We start from the raw sequence: 22,713 nt of genomic DNA on the forward strand, positions 1-22,713 counted from the left end.
GAAAACGGTATTAAAACAAGCGCATTGATGCAAACCTGCGATCTTTAGCTACACCACACCACACCACACCACATCACTACACTACTACAGTACTCCTGCGCTACATCAGAGCAGCTGAGTTCGTTATTCACGCCGGATTAAGCCCAAGGCGACTGTAATATAAAACTAACATTACATAATATTTCTTGTTGTTTACAAAAAAAACCATTACTTTTTACTTTACTTTGTTTCAGAACAAACGCCTACACAGAATACGATGCATCTCACAGGTCACAGCTTATGCAAATAAATCAGAATAATAGCCATTCATCTGACTCTTATTTTTTCAATCATTATTCTTAAAGCGCTCACAATCCAGCTCTTATAATCGGCTGAAGACGGAAGGTGACCTCTGACCTTTAACATGGGCCGAGTGGTGCTCCAGGGACCCATTTTAATCTCGAATCTCAATCACAAATTCATGATAAAATCTCAGCAGTGTTTAACAACACAGTTTAAAAAGTAAAACTAACATCCGGATGAATGTCAGGACCCGAGGTTTACCAGGAGGACATGGATCGCACTTTTTCCCATCGTGCATCCTGGTGCCATTTCTTCCCCAGGTAATCGATGCACACACACACACACACACACACACATGTAAAGAAAACATGATTTATCAAAACAGGCCAGCTTCTGTGTATAATCAGGAGCACGGCACAAGAGCTGCTGTTTTGGAGACGCTCCGGCCCGGGTTTCTAGGCATCGCACCTCCATCCTTGTGGGAGTTGTTTATATCCTTACACTCCGTTCTCCTGACACTCTACTGTATGTCATATATCAAACTGTGCATTTGGGTTTTTGGATATGTCAGGTAAAACAAAAGACATCGTTAGTTTTTTACTGTGTAAATTAGACCTATTTTACCGCTACAGCAATATGGGGATGATGTCACAAAAATAGAGAACTCCCAAAGTGAGCTTTGTGTTATTTTCTTTTTTTTTGGTTCTAAAAACAAAAAATTTTGATCATCAAATTGTGAATCTGTGCAAGTTCATTTTATTTTTGCTCAGCTTATTTTTAGCGCTAGTCTATTAACTTCTGCTATATGTTAGGTGTTTAACATGTGCATGGGACGTCTTTCTCTTTGTAGAAAACTTCACCTCATCACACTGATTACACAATTAAAAAAATACATTTATGGATCTCTGTGAGTGAGCTGTGATTATTATTTTATTTGTTTGTTTAAAATGAAATAAAATTCAGTCCATTATATTGCCAAGGTTGTGCTGAAAACAAAAGAGAGGATATAACACTCTATACTGCACAATCCTGAATCATATATATGATTATTATTATTATTATTATTATTATTTTATTTTTTTTTATAATAATAATAATAATAATAATAATAACCAAATAATGGCTAAATTGCTCTGAGCTTCAAGGGATACAGAAGTGATCAGTTCTTTAATTAGACCTTTCATCCTTCATTAACTGCACTCACCCATTAACAAATTCATCCAGCAGTAATTTGACAAATTCAATTATTACTCCATGATTCTCCCATCCATCAAATAATGTATTTATTCATTTATCAAGTACTTAATCCATCCATCCATTCATACGATTTTATTAGAGAGGCGATAAATCTTGAAATGAATTTATTAGATTTTCCAGTCATGGATGATGTCCAGAGGTTTGTGTCCAACTGGTTGTGGAATAATTTGGGTTTTTTTCAGGAATTAATGTATTTTGAAGTTATTACATTAATCATGATGTTACACTCACATCTAATGGGTTTTGTCAGTGGATCAACCTTATTTATTTGTACTCCACATTCAATGTGTGTGTGTGTGTGTGTGTGTGTGTGTGTGTGTGAGAGAGAGAGAGAGAGAGAGAGAGAGAGAGTGCCCTCTGCTGTCCATCCTTTTACCTGCAACATGTACAGTACAATTAATATTGAAATCTCTACATCTGGCAGTGAAGCAGAAGTGACTCCAACCTTATCACATGAGCTCACATTAAAATGTCTACACACACACACACGCGCGCGCGCGCGCCGCCGTCGCCGTCACCCTTTTTTCTCACACATACACACTTCCAAATATTTTCTTTTCCTTTTCTAAAAAAAAAACAATTCTTTAATTTTTTGTGAAGCTGCTTTGAGACAATGATCATTGTTAAAAGCGCTATAAAAATAAAATTGAATTGAATTGAAATGTATCAACTAATTTAAAGATAAAAATAAATAAATAAATAACTGTTCAACTCACTACTGTGATAAATATCTGAAAATCTGTCTATATGAGACAAATCCAGGTCTATATGACACTTACATGTAGTTGTCATATTTCCTTACAATTATTTTTCTTTTTTGTTTATCCTATTACAATTTTTATATCTATCTATTTTTTAATTTTAGCTATTCATCTGTATTGCTACATTTTTTATTTCAAGTCTGGTTTATTTTTTTCTATTTTTTAAATTACATATTAAATTTTACATAATATGTATCATACTTTGTACACTATCTTTCAAAAGTTTGAACACAATCTCACAACTTCTAATTTCATGGTCTCTCCTGATTTTTCTTTCTTTTTACACTGTAAAACGATACTGAAGGCGTTTATTATCCAATACACAATAATCTCCTCTGAACAGTTGATATTGAGATGTATATCTGCTACTTCTGCTCTGTAAAGCTTCATAACGGCTCTAATCTGAGGTGCTGGTTGTTAATTGGTGATTTCTGAGGCTGGTGACTCTAAATGAACGTCTCCTCTGCAGCAGAGCTCGGTTTTGGTCTTGCTTTCCTGGGAAGGTCTTCATGAGAGACAGTTTCATCATGGGGCTTGATGGGTTTTACAAACGCACCCGACACAATACTGTTCTCGCAAGAACTGTTTCAGAACAACTGACCTTCATGTCTTAAAATGAATTATCCTGATGCCATACAGGTGTTATTTCGTAGTAAAAAAAATAAAAATAAAAAATCCAGTATTGTTCTACACTGTAGAAAATGGGACTGGGCTTAATTAACAATTGTTAAATTAATATTAGTGACAAGTACATAATAAAATTTACTAACTGCATTCTAGAGTCTAATTAAGCTGATTTAAATGATGCTGATTATTTATTAATTCCATTTTTTGTCAGTTTAAATCAGCGAGAAAAAAATGGGGAAATTTTAATTTCATTTTTCTGGCCATGTCACAACTAAAGACATTTTGTAAATTTTACTCATTTAGAGAGACTAGGTTTTACTGCCATACAATTTCCGCCCAAGTTTTTACGTCCATACAAGGTGCCACATGCTGCAGGATCTGCATGCAGGTATGTACGAATAATTTTGTAGCAGTAAAAATTTTTTTACAGACAATTGTGAAATATACAAATTGTATTGTGTGGTTAAATTTAGTTAAGCTATTTCCTCTCAGGCTGCATTTTTAGCCATTCTTTGTTTTAATAAATATACTGTATACTGTATGACTCAGGATTGTGTATAACTATACACACATGACTGCATACAAGCAAAAATTTTAAAAAGGATCATATCAGAACATATTAGAAAACCCAAATGCAAGTACTGTATACTTTATGTGTGGAGGAACACTGCTCTGGAGAAACAAAAAATATGTGAGTCGCACACAAAAGAAATATGAACTATTTCCGAGATTTAGAGGTAATGAGCCATATTTGAGACACATTTGAGAAGATTGAGAAAACAGCTAAAATCTCATTTAAGTCTCAAAGACGGCTCATTTCTGCTTATGTGAGTTGCACACAGGGCAAATGTAAACTATCTCTGCGATTTAAAGGTAATGAGCCACATTTGAGACACCTTCGAGAAGATGCAGAAAACGCCTAAATCTTATTCAAGGTGGCTTATTTCTGTCGAGGAAAAAAAGAAAAGATTAACATGATATCTCACCTTGGAGTTTCCTTTGCTATGGGTGTTAATGTCGTTCAAACAAAATGGACTTTATAGGCATTAATCAGAGTACACCGACAAAAAAAAGTGTAGAATTCTTAAACATTCATAAAGTTTTAATAATGTTTCAGTAGAACAATTATAAGTATGTATATAATGGTTTTTGTCCTACTGTAATTGCAATATACTGTATATATGAAGTGACAATAAAAGCCTACTTGACTTGACTTTCTTTGCAGCTCTTATTTACATTTGGGCATTTGGCAGACGCTCTTATCCAGAGCGACTTACATTTTTATCTCATTATACATCTGAGCAGTTGAGGGTTAAGGGCCGCGCTCAAGGGCCCAACAGTGGCAACTTGGTGGTTGTGGGGTTTGAACCTGGGATCTTCCGAACCGTAGTCCAATGCCTTAACCACTGAGCTACCCCTTATTTATATACCAGATTCCAAAATAAGTACCAAAGGCATCATTAATGAAACCAGTACGCTCATCCATCGGTCTGGGAGGTTTATCTGCGAGGAGTTACAGCCTGTAAAAAAAAATACAGAACCCTATACTTTATAGGACGTGTTACAAACACAGACGAACACAAATCAGACAAGAAGCAAAATCAGAGACACATCAACATTAACGCAAAACAGGAAGGGGAGGTCTTTGACAAGTATCCTGTCGTGTCTGTTAGCCTAATTAGACAACAGAATGAAACTATACAGATTTCTTTAGCTTGCGAGGATGAACCTTATCCAATCAGCGAAGAGTATGCACTCTTAGGACCACCCCCCTTTCTGTTCTACATTCACATTGACGTGTTTTTAGGTTTAAACTTATACCATATATTTGGTCCCCTTAAAACCCACCTGTGACGTGCAGGTTAAAGCTTTACTCCTGTGATCTAAGTTGTTCTGTTCTTTGCAGATGTAAGTGCCGTTATTGCTCTCCGCGGCGTGTTCGATGGTAAGTGCTAAATCTTGATCTTGGATGTACTTGCAGGTTTTATTGAACTCCTTGGTTGTGCTTGTGCAGAGAACTTCTGAAGAATTTGGTGCCAGATTCACGATCTGGGAAATTTCCAATTTAATCACTTTGTTTTGAGAGAGGCGGCAGTGCAGCATGACGACCTCATTGCACTTTATTTCCCCAGTGCTTTGGCTGCTCATGTTCATCTCGGTGACACCTGTGAAGAAATATTCAGTCAAGTAACGGCCGACAATATTTATCTCCATTTTAAAGGTGTGGAAGCCGAAGTGCAAAATCTTTATGATTTTTTTATCGGTTTTTGTTTACAACATTTAGCTTATCTTGTGTGTTACGTGGCCTAGAAATGAGCAAAGGAAAACATTTTTGAAAATAGAAAGCGAGCTGTTGTAGGCAGTGATGATTCTGTCGAGTCCGGTGAAATGAATGCTGTCGTATCGCAGAATGGTGTTTTATGGCTAATGTGCTAATCAACCTCTCTCGTTCTCACCCACTCACTCACTCGTACTCGTATGTGCCTAGACGTTACAGATTTGTAACACGGCCATTCTTGTGCATGTAATGAAATATAATCCTGCCCCATGGAATTCTGGGAAGTCTAAATAACTAGCTGCTACCAGTACATTCAATAGTGAAAAAGATTAATCTAAGAGAATGTAATGTGCGGAAGTCATTACGAATGTGTTTGAACCTGCATAACACAACTAACGCTAAAGCTTAGTTTCATTTTATTGTGTGTCTTGTGCCACAAGTCTGACTGATGATTAATAACGCCAGAAGTAAGTCAGGAGCACGACTGGGCATGAACGAAGACTGTAGGGATTAAGCCTGGGCCCAAAAACAAAATAAAAAAACCTTTTTGATATTCAGTATAAAAAAGTGACATTAAATAAACAAAGACATAAAAAAAAGTATAAGCTGAGAAAATTATTAGACAAATTCGGATAATCTGAAACCCCTCAGGTTAGTGTTACTTACGCGTGCGAGCAGGATGGTCACCGCGAGAAACGCAGCTGCTTGCATGATGTCACGTTTTTAGTCTCTGTAGTCTAAACCTTAGTGGAATTAAAAGGTAAAGGATGAGAGAGTAACTCAAATTACACATGCACTTAATTCAAACTGTTCGATAACGTTTGACACATCGATTAAACCAACCAGCCGCACCAACCATTTACTTATGCTTATTGCACATAATGTGTAGTTTGTGGTACTAAAAAAAAAGACATTTATAATGTTATCTTGTGTAATAGGTTGTGTAATCTAAAGTCTCCATAAAAAGTACCTTAACAGAATCATTCATTGTCTTTAATGACTTACAAAGCATCGAAACAGAAAGAAAAGAGAGAAAAATTGATGAAATGCACATTCTGGATTAGACATAGGTGATCACATTCTCTCAAAAGTCTTCTTCAGAAGTCTTCGGGACATATTTTTGGAGTTTGGAGGATCTTTAAAGTTCTGTGTAAAAGGTTAGCCATGGTGATCAACTAAAGACACCTGGGTGTACTGTATAATAATATAACTGGTGATTGGATTTTTTTTTAATAAACAAGCTAGGTTTCGAAATAAAACATTCATCTATTACAAAGAAATTTTGTAATTGACTTTAGCTGTTACCAACTTACATATCTTCATTTCAGAGATCCAAACTACTAACCCTCCCATCCATCTACCCGTATGTGAAGAGTAAGATGAAGTATATAAAAAGTACTAAACACTCTTTAGTGTAGATGGCACTGTTTGTCAGAGAACCCTAGCCCTTAAACCCCAAAGCATTTTTAGCCATTCTTTGTTTTAATAAATATACTGTGTATGACTCAGAATTGTGTATAACTATACACACATGACTAAGCAAATTTTTTTAAAAAGGATCATATCAGAACATATCAGAAAACCCAAATGCAAGTACTGTATACTTTATGTGTGAGAAACACTGCTCTGGAGAAACAAAAAATATGTGAGTCGCACACAAAACAAATATGAACTATCTCTGAGATTTAGAGGTAATGAGCCATATTTGAGACACATTTGAGAAGATTGAGAAAACAGCTAAAATCTCATTTAAGTCTCAAAGATGGCTCATTTCTGCTTATGTGAGTTGCACACAGGACAAATGTAAACTATCTCTGCGATTTAAAGGCAATGAGCCACATGTGAGACACCTTCGAGAAGATGCAGAAAATGCCTAAATCTTATTCAAGGTGGCTCATTTCTGTCGAGGAGAAAAAGAAAAGATTAACATGATATCTCACCTTGGAGTTTCCTTTAAAGTAAACGTGTAGAATTCTTAAACATTCATAAGGTTTTAATAATGTTTCAGTAGAACAATTATAAGTATGTATATAATGGTTTTTGTCCTGATTGCAATATACTGTATATATGTAGTGACAATAAAAGCCTACTTGACTTGACTTTCTTTGCAGCTCTTATTTATACAGGTATATCAGATTCTAAAATAAGTACCAAAGGCATTGTTAGTGAAACCAGTACGCTCATCCATCGGTCTGGGAGGTTTATCTGCGAGGAGTTACAGCCTGTAAAAAAAAATACAGAACCCTATACTTTATAGGACGTGTTACAAACTCGGACGAACACAAATCAGACAAGAAGCAAAATCAGAGACACATCAACATTAACGCAAAACAGGAAGGGGAGGTCTTTGACAAGTATCCTGTCGTGTCTGTTAGCCTAATTAGACAATAGAATGAAACTATACAGATTTCTTTAGCTTGCGAGGATAAACCCTATCCAATCAGCGAAGAGTATGCACTCTTAGGACCACCCCCCTTTCTGTTCTACATTGACGTGTTTTTAGGTTTAAACTTATACCATATATTTGGTCCCCTTAAAACCCACCTGTGACGTGCAGGTTGAAAGCTTTACTCCTGTGATCTAAGTTGTTCTGTTCTTTGCAGATGTAAGTGCCGTTATTGCTCTCCGCGGCGTGTTCGATGGTAAGTGCTAAATCTTGATCTTGGATGTACTTGCAGGTTTTATTGAACTCCTTGGTTGTGCTTGTGCAGAGAACTTCTGAAGAATTTGGTGCCAGATTCACGATCTGGGAAATTTCCAATGTAACCACTTTGTTTTGAGAGAGGCGGCAGTGCAGCATAACGACCTCATTGCACTTTATTTCCCCAGTGCTTTGGCTGCTCATGTTCATCTCGGTGGCACCTGTGAAGAAATATTCAGTCAAGTAAAGGCCGACAATATTTATCTCCATTTTAAAGGTGTGGAGGCCGAAATACAAAATCTTTATGATTTTTTATCGGTTTTTGTTTACAACATTTAGCTTATCTTGTGTGTTACGTGGCCTAGAAATGAGCAAAGGAAAACATTTTTGAAAATAGAAAGCGAGCTGTTGTAGGCAGTGATGATTCTGTCGAGTCCGGTGAAATGAATGCTGTCGAATCGCAGAATGGTGTTTTATGGCTAATGTGCTAATCAACCTCTCTCGTTCTCACTCACTCACTCACTCGTACTCGTATGTGCCTAGACGTTACAGATTTGTAACACGGCCATTCTTGTGCATGTAATGAAATATAATCCTGCCCCATGGAATTCTGGGAAGTCTAAATAACTAGCTGCTACCAGTACATTCAATAGTGAAAAAGATTAATCTAAGAGGATGTAATGTGCGGAAGTCATTACGAATGTGTTTGAACCTGCATAACACAACTAACGCTAAAGCTTAGTTTCATTTTATTGTGTGTCTTGTGCCACAAGTCTGACTGATGATTAATAACGCCAGAGGTAAGTCAGGAGCACGACTGGGCATGAACGAAGACTGTAGGGATTAAGCCTGGGCCCAAAAACAAAATAAAAAAACCTTTTTGATATTCAGTATAAAAAAGTGACATTAAATAAACAAAGACATAAAAAAAAGTATAAGCTGAGAAAATTATTAGACAAATTCGGATAATCTGAAACCCCTCAGGTTAGTGTTACTTACGCGTGCGAGCAGGATGGTCACCGCGAGAAACGCAGCTGCTTGCATGATGTCACGTTTTTAGTCTCTGTAGTCTAAACCTTAGTGGAATTAAAAGGTAAAGGATGAGAGAGTAACTCAAATTACACATGCACTTAATTCAAACTGTTCGATAACGTTTGACACATCGATTAAACCAACCAGCCGCACCAACCATTTACTTGTGCTTATTGCACATAATGTGTAGTTTGTGGTACTGAAAATAAAAGACATTTATAATGTTATCTTGTGTAATAGGTTGTGTAATCTAAAGTCTCCATAAAAAGTACCTTAACAGAATCATTCATTGTCTTTAATGACTTACAAAGCATCGAAACAGAAAGAAAAGAGAGAAAAATTGATGAAATGCACATTCTGGATTAGACATAGGTGATCACATTCTCTCAGAAGTCTTCGGGACATATTTTTGAACATAAAGCCACATAAAGGGGAAGAACATTCAACATCCTAAAGGTTCCTCTGCTGGTTTCTCAACAGACCCTTGATTGCACATGGAGTCTACACAGAAATAACTCTAAGTTTAACCTCTTTATAAATCTTTAAGAACTCAAATGAAGAGTAGTAATCCTGTACTCACCTGAAGATCCTCAGAGTTTGTGCTGTTAGAAAGCTCCATCCCACTCAATGAGTCCACTTTTATCTCCTCCTCACGTGCCTCTGATTCACAGCTGTACTTGCATCTGATTACATAACGGAGGAAATAAGTGAGAATGTGAAAGTAAAAATGCTAATTTGTAAACAGGCTAATCTACAGAAATGGGGCAATCATAATTCTATCAAAGACCATAATTGTTATTATTATTATTATTATTTAGATTAATAATAAATGCATTAGTTTAAATATGTTCATTCATAGGAATGTGTGCTAAAATTACTGGCCAGAAATGAAATTGTGAATACTGTCTTAATGTAAGGAGACTCCAGTGTCACTGGTTACCTTTTAAAGTTAACTTTTATGTTTTCTGTGGGTTTAACTCAGGACTCAGACACAGTCTCAGTGTTAAAGTCTAGGCTAAAAACCTATTTATTTAGCCAAGCATTTTTATAAATAGATTAGCCTTAGGTAAATGAGCAGATCAGAGTATTCAGTCGCTTTACATCTCAGGGTGTCCTCATGTCTGTGTTCCCTTCTGGCTCTCCCTTTTAGTTATGATGTCATAGTTAGTCCTGTACTAAATATGCATTCACATTAGTGTTTATTTTGTCACATTATTTAAATTTTAGTCTTAGTCAAGTTTTAGTCAACTAGACATTTTAGTTTTAGTCAGAGGAACCCTTAAGTATTTAAGTCTAATTTTAGTCAATAAAAACGTAACATTTTAGCAATAAGCTGCAGCGCGCGTGCTTAATCAAAGCTGCAGCGCGCGTGCTGAATCCCACGCGCAGAAAGAGCGAGGTGATGTGAGGTGCGCTCGAGCCGATGAGTGAGGCGGCAAAACAGAAGCCGCGGAACGGAATGTGGAGAGGAGTCTCAGGTGATCAGGGTTCGGCTCGAGGCGTGGGCGTGGCCTGGCCTACCTGGACAATAAGATTATTAATTTACTCTACATTCAATCCAGGCTAATCAAAACCTTTTTTTTTTTAAAAAAAAAAAAAAGGTTTTTCACAAAATTATTATTTTAACATTTTAAAATGTATCTTTTTATCTGATGTTTTCAGCTAATTATATTTATTTTTAAGCATCACAACAACTCAACAACAATCAAGTGTTTTAAAACTATAAAATAACACATATGGAATTCGGTAATTACGTAACAACAAGAAAAACATCAGTTAGTTGTTATTTTAAGACACAGAGGTCGGCCTTTCTGTAATAGTTCTTGCAAGAACAGTATTGTCAAGTGCATTTGCAAAATCCGTCAAGCACCATAATGAAACTGGCTCCCATGAAGGCCGTCCCAGGAGGGCGAGACCAAAACCTACCTCTGCCGCAGACGAGAAGTTCATTTAGAGTTATCAGCCTGAAAAATGACCAATTAACAACCAGCACCTCAGATTAAAGGCGTTATGAAGTCTTTACAGAGCAGAAGTAGCAGAAACATCTCACCATTAACTGTTCAAAGGAGATTAATGCATTTTTTGGAGGCCTTCAGCATTCCTTTACAATGTAGAAAGAAATAAAAATCAAGAACGATCATGGAGTTAGAAAGTGTTCTAAAACTTTTGAACGGTAGTGTATATACTGTATATCCATATGATTCCTCCTGGTGTCCTGCATCTGGTTGGAGATCCCGTCTCATGGATGCCCTGTGTGGTCTGCCTGGGATGCGTGTGGTAACGGGGGACTGTTCCACTTTTCCATGAAGTTGGTCCTGGTCTCGGCTGGTGCAGACAGCTGTTCTTTGATTACTTCAGTTCAGGACTGGAGTTTCCTACAGTCTACTTGGGCCTCCAATAACGAACTATTAACTTAAACACATCTCCTGTTATACTGAACTTACTAAACACACTGTATGACTGCGGATCAATCCCTGCTATCCGTTAACACCCAGATGAGGATGGGTTCCCTATGGAGTCTGGTTCCTCTTAAGGTTTCTTCATACTGCCACCTCAGCACCATCGTCCTCAGCTTGCTCATCAGCGACAATCTTATCATTTTGATACATTAATACATTCACATTTCATACAAACCTCCATAATTTCTTTTGATTGTGTAGAGCTGCTTTGCGACAATGTCAATTGTTAAGAGCGCTATAGAAATAAAACTGAATCGAATTGAATTGAATTGTGTGGAGTTTGCATGAGGTTGTTTTTGGTGGGTTCTCTCAGGGTACTCTGGTTTCCTCCCGCAGTCCAAAGACATGCAGTGTTGGTTGATTGGCGTTTCCAAATTGCCTCTAGTACATGATAGTGAGTGTGTGTGTGTATGTGTGTGTGTGGCAATGTGTTGGCACCCCACTCAGGGTATATCTCACCATGTGTCCTCCCGAGGATTAGCTCCAGGCCTTCTGTGACCTGACACAATACGAAATTATCTTAAGAACTCGCCTTGATTTTATTTGGATGCAGAGGTACAGTACCACTGACTGCATATGACAATAACACAAACTAAACAAAAACTTGTCATAGTAAAAACATTTGGATTTTTCTGCATTGCAATCTGATTTGAATGGGAAAAAAAATCCCTACAGTATTTACAATGCTTGAAATTTTCAGCACTGCAATTTATTATGCTTGTACATCTCCAATGATTTAACTAAGTTAATAATTATATATATATATATATATATATATATATATATATATATATATATATATAAAATAAAAAATTACTATTACCTCTAATTACTTTACTAAAAATCTCAGCAGCTGCTCTTCGGCAGTCATGAAGTGAGGAATTTATAATTCCATCTCAGTCAGACTTCAGCAGGCAGAGACAGGTTTGAAGAGCATTCAGTCTTTTCTTAGGAATCTTTTCTACACGCGAAGGCAAAAATACACATCACCTGCATCGAACAAAAAAACCCAAAAAGACAAGAGTCAAAGACAAGAATGTGGAAAAAAGTTGACATGGAAATTGCCATTGGCTACATCGTCCAACAGTGATTTCTTAACACAGTCTCAGCTTGAATCTGGTTACTACAGTTAATAAATCTTTAGCGATGTACAAGGAGCGTTCAGGTCAAAGCAGGACTTTTATAATCCCCTGCTACACTAACGCACCTATCCCAGTTTGACTTGAACACTTCCTGCTATGCAATGCTATATTCTTAAAAATTAATGTGTTTTTAAAGACCTAATAACAAATTACCTGGTCCTCATTTAACTAAAAGCCATGCCTAATGGTGCCAAATGATTTTTTTATTTGGCAATTTTATCCTTGGCACATCTTTATTATACATCTATATTATTTTAGTCCACATGTCCATGCTCCACATCTGTCAAACAGTGAGTAGTCTCCTGTGCATGACCCTCTCCAAGCCTTTCCACAGATATTAATCTGATTTAGATCTTGGCTCTGATCTCCAAAATGTTCATCTTCTCCAGAATCTGTTACTTTGTTGACTTGAGGTCATTAATTTTCCTTTATTTTCAGCTGCCTGGGTGAATCTGTCCCTGATTTCCTCTATCTGGCCTAAAAGCATCCGGCCCCAGCCTATGAGAAGCATCTCTCCAACACAGTGCTGCCACCACCAGGGGTCACTGTGGGCAGGATGCCCTTTGGATGATGAGCTTGTTTTGCTAGAGACCCTATCTTGATCTTTGTACTTTAACAATCTTTGTTAAACATTTATTATTATTATTATTATTATTATTATTATTATAGAAATAGCAGTTTAGCCAATTAATACATTAAAAAAATATATTTCAGTTAATATTCAAGTAGTATCGGGATGCAGGACTAACAGTTTCCTAAGCCACTTGTGACATACAGTGCAGTTTAAAATTATTAAAATTACTGGACAAACATGTGATTAAATATTATTTCCATTAAGTCAATATACATAGTGATTTCAGTATAGTAGTGTAAAGAAAACATCATGTTGGATGACATTTAAATTCATTCAAGAATAATAATTAACCTTAACATACCGTTTGGATTTTTGCCTTCCGAACCAGAAAACCTTATCTCAGGACCTCAGGAGATGCACAGAAATGTCACTCTACATAACGAGCCTTTTCCTCTGGCTGTCTTGAATATTAAAATACCAACATATAGCACAAATTATTCTAGGGAAAAACGCCGAAAAAAGCTGAAAAAAAAAAAAAATGAGGCATAAACTCCTGGCTATAACCTCGAGCGACAACTGTTGTGCTTAAATAAATAAATAAATAAATAAATATTTTCTTATTAAACCTGAAGACAAATAATGGATGAGTGTTTTCTCAGGTGCTTAATTAAACTGCAAACTGGAATGAGACGAGATACCCGGAGGTGATGTGCATATATTACCAGGTAAGCATGCAAATTTATTTTAGAAGTCTAATGTTTATTTATTTATTTATTTATTTATTTATTTATTTATTTGTGCATGGTCTACATTTTGCACACCTGAAACTTTGCACATCAGTCTGCTCATGACTGAACATTATTCCTTTTCTTCTCAGTTTCATTTCAATTTTATTTTATTACTTGTTCATAGTGTAAATTCTACAGCTAAATGTATACTTTTATTATTATATTCTTATTTCATATTTTATATTATTTATTTAAATATTTTCTTTTTTATGCTCTATTCTTGCTTTTTTTTGTTATATTTTTATTTCATATTCTTTATTTGAGTACTCTATTTTCTTTTTACATTTTTGGGTCAGGTGCCAGCATTTCACGTATTCACGTTTTATTTCACGTTTTATGTATGTGTATGTGACAAATGAAAATTTTTATTTGATTTATTTATTTATTATACAATTTGTGTTATTAGTGTTGTTAATAAGTAGATAAAAGTGAAAGAGGAGAGGTAATTCAGGTCGAAATGTTTCTGTTCAGATCCTCCAGCAGTCAGTCTATGGATCTGAACAGAACGATCATGATTAAGCCACAAACACTGAAATACACATAAAATACTTAAATACACACTCTTGTCTTAGCTAAAAAAAAAAATGCAGATCTAGGATTTGGTTTTGAGCACATGGTTTATGTGATGTTAATTTTTTACTTAATTTATAAAAAAATTCTAAGAAACGCTTCAGTGTTATGGCTTGTTATGGAAACAAAACAAACCAAAGCAAAGCTTAATAAATTCCCCAGGCATTACTTCCCACCCTGGCAGTCAGACTTTTGAACAACTTTCTGGGTTTTATCCAGAGTAAGTTTAAAGCAGAGAAAAAGTGTGTGTGAGAGAGAGTGTCCCGGTTCCGATTGATTCATTAATGCATAAACCAATCCGTCCGTCCATCAGTCCAACAACATGATGATAGTTTTACACTCATCAGCTCATCCACCCATCCAGCGATTCATTCTGTTTATGCAGTGACCTCTCCACCCGTTCCCTCATTCATCCATCGACCCAAACATTAATCCATCTATCCAAGTATTGATTATCAAACAAAACCAGCACCAAGTGCTTATTGATATTTATTAGTATACAGTATATATATATATATTTTACCTTCCTTGTACATGTGAGTTTAGTTTTTAGTTTCCGCAACAAGTTAAAACAAGCATCATAGCAAATACAAGACAGTTTTGTTCTGTAACATGATCTCATCCGTTTCTGTAAATTGTTAAGTCTTTCTCAGCCCTCTCTTCAGCATTCTCTCATCACACTCACTTCATCCTTGGCAGGAATGTCCTCTGTGTTTTGTTTTGTCTTTAATGTCGGTGTGCATTTCAGATACTTCACAGGACTATTCTTGTATCTTTTCGTTTTATTTTTTTGTTGGATTCAGTCTCTGAAGAGTCTCTACTCGCCCAGTTTCAGGATGAGTTTTTTTTAACAGCTTAAAGGTTTACTGAAGGCAGATTAGACAGTTTGGATCCGGGGAATAATTTGGGCCACTGGCTGGATGTTCTGGAGAACCTCAGCTCCCACACAAAACACACAACCCTCTCTTAACGGACCGTGGACCACCTCAGGGCCGAGTGTTACTTTGTGTTTTCTGCCACATCACAGAAGGTCTCTCACAGAACGCATGAACACATCTCCACCCGCTGGGTGAGGAGAGACCAGACTGGGACAGTAAGTACAGTAGAAGTCTAATCTAAAGTTTTAATCCCTATTAAACCGACTTTTACTGACTTGGCTTGAAAAAAAGGAGACTAGATTTGGTCAGAGTGTACTAATTTCTGAGAAGAAACAAGTTACACCAGGATAAAAAAAAAAAATTCTATTTACTTTATATTTATTTATAACAGTAAGACTTTATAGCACTCTAGTCCAGTAGTGAGGGGACGTTTTAGTCATATTGTCCACCCAGTTGTGAATTTTTTTCTTTTTTTCTTTGAGTGTACTCCTTTAATATGTATTTATTTATTCCTTTTTTTTTATATTTTCTAAATTTTCTAAGAACATTTTTATCTTTAACTTTATCTTCGTCTATTAATAATAATAATAATAATAATAATAATAATAATAATATTTATTATTATTATTATTATTATTATTATAACAAATCATTATTTTCTTATTTTAAGCATTTGTCATTTAACATTTTTCTTAAAGGTAACTTACCCTTATGTTGCAGTTGTCTTATAATTGATTCTCTATGAATATTTTTCCTTATTATTCATGAGGGTCCATGACCAGGAGATGGCAGTGTTTAGCCACTAAAATGTAATTTAACCACCACAACACCAAAATCCTTTAGAAAGACATTTTCACATTTTATTTTATGAAATTCACTTTGTTTTACAATTTTTAAGTATAATAATGACCTTCAAATTAACGAAAACAGTGTGTGTGTGTGTGTGTGTGCAGGCATGTGAGTGTGTGTTTTATATATTCAGCCAGATTAATCTGATAACATCATCTTATCTGCCATGATACCATTAAAGCCATGGTACAAAGCTATCAGTACTTGTTAAAGTAAATCATTAAAGGAATCCCTAAGTGTTCTGTATGTAAAGCTTAAAGGAGACAGAGAGAGAGAGACAGAGAGAGAGACAGAGAGAGAGACAGAGAGACAGAGAGACAGAGAGAGAGACAGAGAGACAGAGACAGAGAGACAGAGAGAGAGAGAGAGAGAGACAGAGAGAGAGACAGAGAGACAGAGAGACAGAGAGAGACAGAGAGAGAGAGAGAGAGAGAGAGAGAGAAAGAGACTAAGTAGCTTTTTGTAACATAAGTATTTCTGTAAAGCCTCATAGTGCAACAACATCAAAACAATCAAATAAAAAAATAAAAAATGGACGGCTCCATCTTCAGTGGTTTCTTTTCATTTCATTTTTAAAATTCATCACAGGATTGTCTTTTGCACATCACATGATCTGTACTCAGCCATGTTCAGTCAGTGTTTCGGTCCAGGATCTATTCCTCGGGTCTCTCCCAGGACCAGTGGAGATGATAGTTTGTCTTGAAATCGTTTCAGGCTCATTTCGTGCAGATGTGTCCCGCATTTGGAGATTAACGATGTATAAAACCTTCATCATCATCATCATCATCATCAGCATCATTCCTTAGTCAGGCTCGATTTCCTGATTTTTCTCAAAGTTTGTTTTGTACCTTTATTTTGTTTTTTTTTATCTACAAAGTGAGCACCAAAAGCACTGTTAAGGAACCCAGCAGGTTTATCCATTTGCCTTCTGAAATACACGCCTGGTTTCGGTCTTGTTTGATCTCTTTATATGTCTCCGAAATCACCATTTGTTCCTCTGCAAAAAAAGAAAAATAGATTTTTTTAAATATGAAGTGATAGACAGCCGGTTTACAGTAAAACTGAGGATTCTGGATACACATACTGTATAATAATTAACTAGGGGACAGACGGCGCTGTGTCCCGCTGCCCTGTGACTCAGTCTTAGCACGAGATAACAAACAAAGTCAGGTTGGATTTCCTGATTATAACTCTTTAAAGAGAAGCCCATTTAAGGAGCAGAAGTGGATTGTGAATTGTGTTTTTGCTTCGGACGAAACCCACCTGAGACGTGTAGTTTGGTTACGCTCTTTCCATGACCTATTTGAGAGCGATACTTGCAGGTGTAGTTGCCGTTATTGCCCGATTTTGCAGGTTTAATCGTGAGCACTAAAGTATTTTTATCTGTGTAGTTGCACTGAAAATTATGAGGCACTACACGTTCCATTTTTGTAAAATAACAGAGTAGTTCCTGTCCAAATATCCACTGAAGAGTGAGCACCTCGGCGTTCTCCTTGATGCTGCATGTCAGAGTGACTTTCTCACCATGCTTGGCATTCACAGATGGTTCAGTGATCACTTCATTGTCTCCTGCACCTGTAACATGAAGGATAAACATGAAATAAACATAACAGTAAGTCCCCTACATACGAACATTTGAGTTACAAACTTTCAAAAGATGCAAACAAGAGGCCATAAAGATGGTACCGATAAGAAGTGCCGGGCAATAACGATGAAGGGAAAAGTGAAAATAATTAAGAGAATGGAGCGAGGTGAAAAGATGGTAGACATCGCTGGTACTTTTAACATAAATCGTTTAATTCCAAACAATACTGTGTATAGCCGATTGTGTTGGTATCCCAGTACCTAGATAATATTTGTTGGACTTATGAACAAACTAGACTTATGAACGAAGCCCTCGGAGCAGAACTCGTTCATAAGCTGGGAACGAGCTGTATTTAGATTCCTAGTGAGAACGTTAGTCGATCTATTTACTGTACAATCCAGCGCTCTAAGACTTCTTCTATCTTTTCGCTCCCACAGCCTTCATGTTTGGTACATTTTCACCACAAGGCATAAAAAAAAATCATCTAACACACTTCATGCATAAGAGACTGGAGCGACGGGTGGAAGGGGAGGGAAGGTCCGATTGAGTGTGTTAGAACTTGTTTAAGAACACAGCGTGTGTTTTGGGTAAGATTTCACTCCACACACATCGATTACTAACTGTGTGAAAGTGTGAGTCAGACTCACAGGCATCTGGAGTGAAATTAACGCTGTCGGTATTTAGCTCGGGGCTCTTTGTGATTTCTGAGGAAGTAACTTTAAATCAACAGACACACCTACAGTAAGTAAAGACAAGGTAAGGAAATGAAAGGCTGAGCAGATAAGATAAGTGGTACACGTGCAGCTATGAAGCGGGGGGTTGTTTACCTGCTCCGGTGGTGACCAGAGCGATCACAGCAAGAAACACAGTGGCGTGCATCATGGAGTCACCGTGTCACAGGTCCTGGATCTGTAGTACAGCTGTTATGTGGAAACAGAAGAGAGAGAACAAGATTACATTTTTCTTTAAATACTTTTTAATTATTTTTATTTATCTAGTTTATTATATATATATATATATATATATATATATATATATATATATATATATATATATATATATATATATATATATATATTATTCTCACTTCATATTTTATATTTCTAATTTGTATATTTTTTTATTACTCTATTTATCTTTTTTATTATTTTATTCTTATTTCATATTCTTTATTAAGAATATATATATATATATATATATATATATATAATTTTTTAAGATCTAGGGCAGCTGTTAAAATATTTCACTGCCTATCATACCGTGTACTGTATGTGACAAATTAGAATTCGAATTTTGTGTTATTTTGGTGAAACAGACAGCGATGATGAGTATTTATGTCCATGAATGATCTTATCTTGATTTGGTGGACTTTAACCCTAGATATCAACCCAGGAACCTGATATAGAATTGAGATAAGGTGTTTGTGTGTAGCATTTAGCTTTCTAATCCTATTTTGGCATTTTAATGTGATAAGAATCAAAAAAGTAAATATAAAAAAAGTAATTATAAAAGTATATATATATATATATATATATAATATTTAAAATGCATAGATATTATGGTTTACAAAAACATATTTTCATTGCATAATTCATAGCATTAGGAAAAATATTGACATACTGTAATTTGCTAAACAAGTATGCTTTGTTGTATTATTCCCAGTTTGCAGTATAATGGGCAAATGAATAAATAAATAAATATATAAACAAACAAACAAACAAACACCAAGCATTCGAACATTCTGTTTAAAGTCAGACCTTAATTACAGAACCACTTCCACTGTGTGTAAGGCATCATCTAATTTTCTATGCAGAAGTATTGGAGTATCTTAAATGCCCCTCTGTCTGTTCCCCAGAGGATAGACTCTACATACAGTAGTCTGGTGTCAATCACAACACAAAGAGCCCTTAACTATGCACATGACAGTTTAACCCTGAAATGATAAAAAACTAAAAACCAGTCAGTTTTAACTGAAGTACAAATCAGTAAGAATGAGTTGATGCATGATGGGGTGTGAGTGTTGCACCCCTCAGTATATCAGAATAACATTCAGCACTGACCTGTTGATCCTCGGTGTTCTCTCTGCTCAGGAGCTTTAAAGACTCTTCAGAGAAACTTTCTCCAAGTCCCAAGACTGTTTCACGTGTTGGCCGTGTCTCCTCCCCCCAAGCGATTGACTCACAGCTGCACTTTTTATTTATTTATTTATTTTTTTTTTACACGAGGGTGTGTACCTGATAAAGGAAACAATGCAGAAAGTTTAAAAGTGAAAGTACAAAAAAAAACTAACTAAGCAAAGAAAGTCAATGGATTGAGGTGCGGTCCTCTTGTGCACATACCGTACAGTAACTCTGTCTGTTTTACCAGCTAGTTAACATTTATGCACTCATTAAATTATTAAACTATTATACTGAGTTTTCTTAAACTATGTTTGGCGGTTTATGCTTCGTGGTCACACCTTTATATAGACCTGACTGATAAGGTATTTTGTGTTTCGTAAATGATTCACTATTATTGAAAAGTGAATTATTTACAAAACACAAAAAAAAAGTCATTCAGACTTTTTCATGAATTTCTTATTAAATATTACTTTTTTTGTTTGTTGTAATATCAATATGCTATTTAAAAGTGAAATAAAAAAATGCCACTTTCTCTTCTAAACGGTTCTGATAAAAACACAAAGCGGTATAGACCCTGCTGGTTCACGGCGACAGCGCTAGCAACTTAGCCACAGTGACTCCAGTTTTTTAATCTGATCTATTAAACTGTAAAACTAATTTTCTGTTTAACACAATTAAAGACGTATTTTCCACAATTGAAGTTATTTAGTTTATTTAAGACTAACACTTTTATACTCTTCCTCACTTGAGCTATAGACTAAGTAAAGGTTCTAAATACTGTTAGACAAACCACTAATATATACACTAGATACATATATATCAGAGATGATGTTAATATGATTATTTGTTTGTCATTTTTTTTTATTTAAGGTTCCTTTTTTTGTTTGAAATTATTTTCGTCAGTCTCTTTCGACACACATCTGATTCGCTTCGAGGATATTAAACAGGTGTTGTCACAACAAGCATTCTTTAAATAAACATTTACATTGATGTTTTTCAAAGCTGTGGTTTTTGCAAAAAGAAAAAAAAAACATTAAGACATCTTGTCTTTTACCATTTACACCTTCTAGCAAACAGCTTTTTTTTTTTTATTCCCAGTGACTAAAGAATTCTAATTGTGGACAGAGTTTAAAAGTTTAGGTCTTAAAGCGAATCACTGGAATTCGTGATTTTTGACTGTGAATGGAATGTAAAATCTCGTCTCAACAAGCTGCAGCAGATCTAAGCACCTACAGGGCAGTAGTTTCTATTTCTCTTAAAGTTCAAAAGTGCAAATCATATATATTTATAAAAAAAAATATATATACTGGAAAAGTCCAAGATGTTTTTTGATGTGGAGAAAAAACAAAAATGTATTTTTTACACCTACTCATGCAAACCTTCGATTCAATTCTATGTGGGAATCGAACCCAGGGACTGCTGGTGAAAGCACCGGATACTATCATCAAATCCACCAAAATAAACCAAGACAAAGGTTTAATAAAAAGGCTAAATAAAACCAATAGCGAAATACAACACTACAGCTAGAAGTTCCTCAAACCCTCTTGCTTGAATCTGGTTTCTCAATCTAACAGGTTGTTGTTTCGTCTATTCTCATTAAGGAGTTGCCACAGTGGAACATCCAATCCACACATTTAACTTGGCAAAGGTTTTACCCCAGATGCCTTTCATGGCACAACGATTCTATCCAGCACTAAGGACGACCTGTATCCAACTTCAGGCCTTAAGCACGACAGGTGAGAAGATTAGTGTAACTCGGGGCCATCAATGATTTATCCAATAGTTCCTCATTAATAGTGCGTCATCTAAACAGTGCGGGCTCGATTCCCAGGTCATGCAACAGCCATCCGTACCCGGGAGCCCTGAGAGCAGATTGGCTGCGCTCTATCATGGGGCTGAGGGACAACATACTCGTGCTTCCGCATCAGTCGTTCAGCGTCTGTGAGCTCACTCAAGCGGAACAGGGTGGATAGCGCTCCCCTCGGAGGGGGTTACGCCACTCCTGAGAATGAGCAGCAGATTGAACAGATGCGGTCAGTGGCTTCATGTGCCGTGGAGGAAGCATGTGCTAGCCAGCGCCCTCTCTGGTCGATAGATGGAATTAACGGCAGCGAGACGAATAAAACGTTGCACTTTTTTGCATTTATTAAATATTGAACTTAATATAATGATTGACTAAATCAAACACAGTCAGTAACATTTTGGTTTTTTTTTCTTACTTTGCTGAATGCAACTGCTCTGAAAAAAAACAATGAATGAATTAATGATTATTTAGAGCTTAAAATATGTGTTTGTGTCTGAGTGTGAGTGTACAGTATGTGTGTGTGGAAGTGTGTGTGGGGTCTGTACTAATCATTCCATGATTCCTCTATGCTTTGATTTTTTCAAGTCTAAAACGCCAGCGCGATGACATCACGCACTCTAGAGTCGACTTCATTTTACAGCTTCGACTTGATCAAAGTAGGTCCTGCGGCGCCACTGTCACCGTTTATTCCTCGCTTAATTGCTGACACCCTGCTTTTACCACCGTAAAAAGGAGAATCAGGAGCACGATTTGTGTCTCATCCTGTGAGTGCTTCAGTCGAGCAAGATGAGGAGAGTAAATTTTAAAAAGGTTTGGACTCCTGCTCTCTGGGTCTCGAGGCTGATCTTAGATTGTGGTCAGGGACTAGCATCAGAACAGAAAAAAATAAAACGTGGGCATTAAACAAAAAAACGAATCCATTAAAATGTAAACCTTCGAGCTTCATACAGACGTGCAGATCCAGCAACCAGCAATAATCACGCAAAGATGCATCACATGATGCGTTCTGATCATAGCTTCAAACTGAGTACGGTCTTCCAGACAGGTTCACATGGTGTCCCCTTGA

The sequence above is a fragment of the Clarias gariepinus genome, chromosome 6 (assembly GCF_024256425.1).
Source record: "Clarias gariepinus isolate MV-2021 ecotype Netherlands chromosome 6, CGAR_prim_01v2, whole genome shotgun sequence".
Taxonomy (NCBI): domain Eukaryota; kingdom Metazoa; phylum Chordata; class Actinopteri; order Siluriformes; family Clariidae; genus Clarias; species Clarias gariepinus.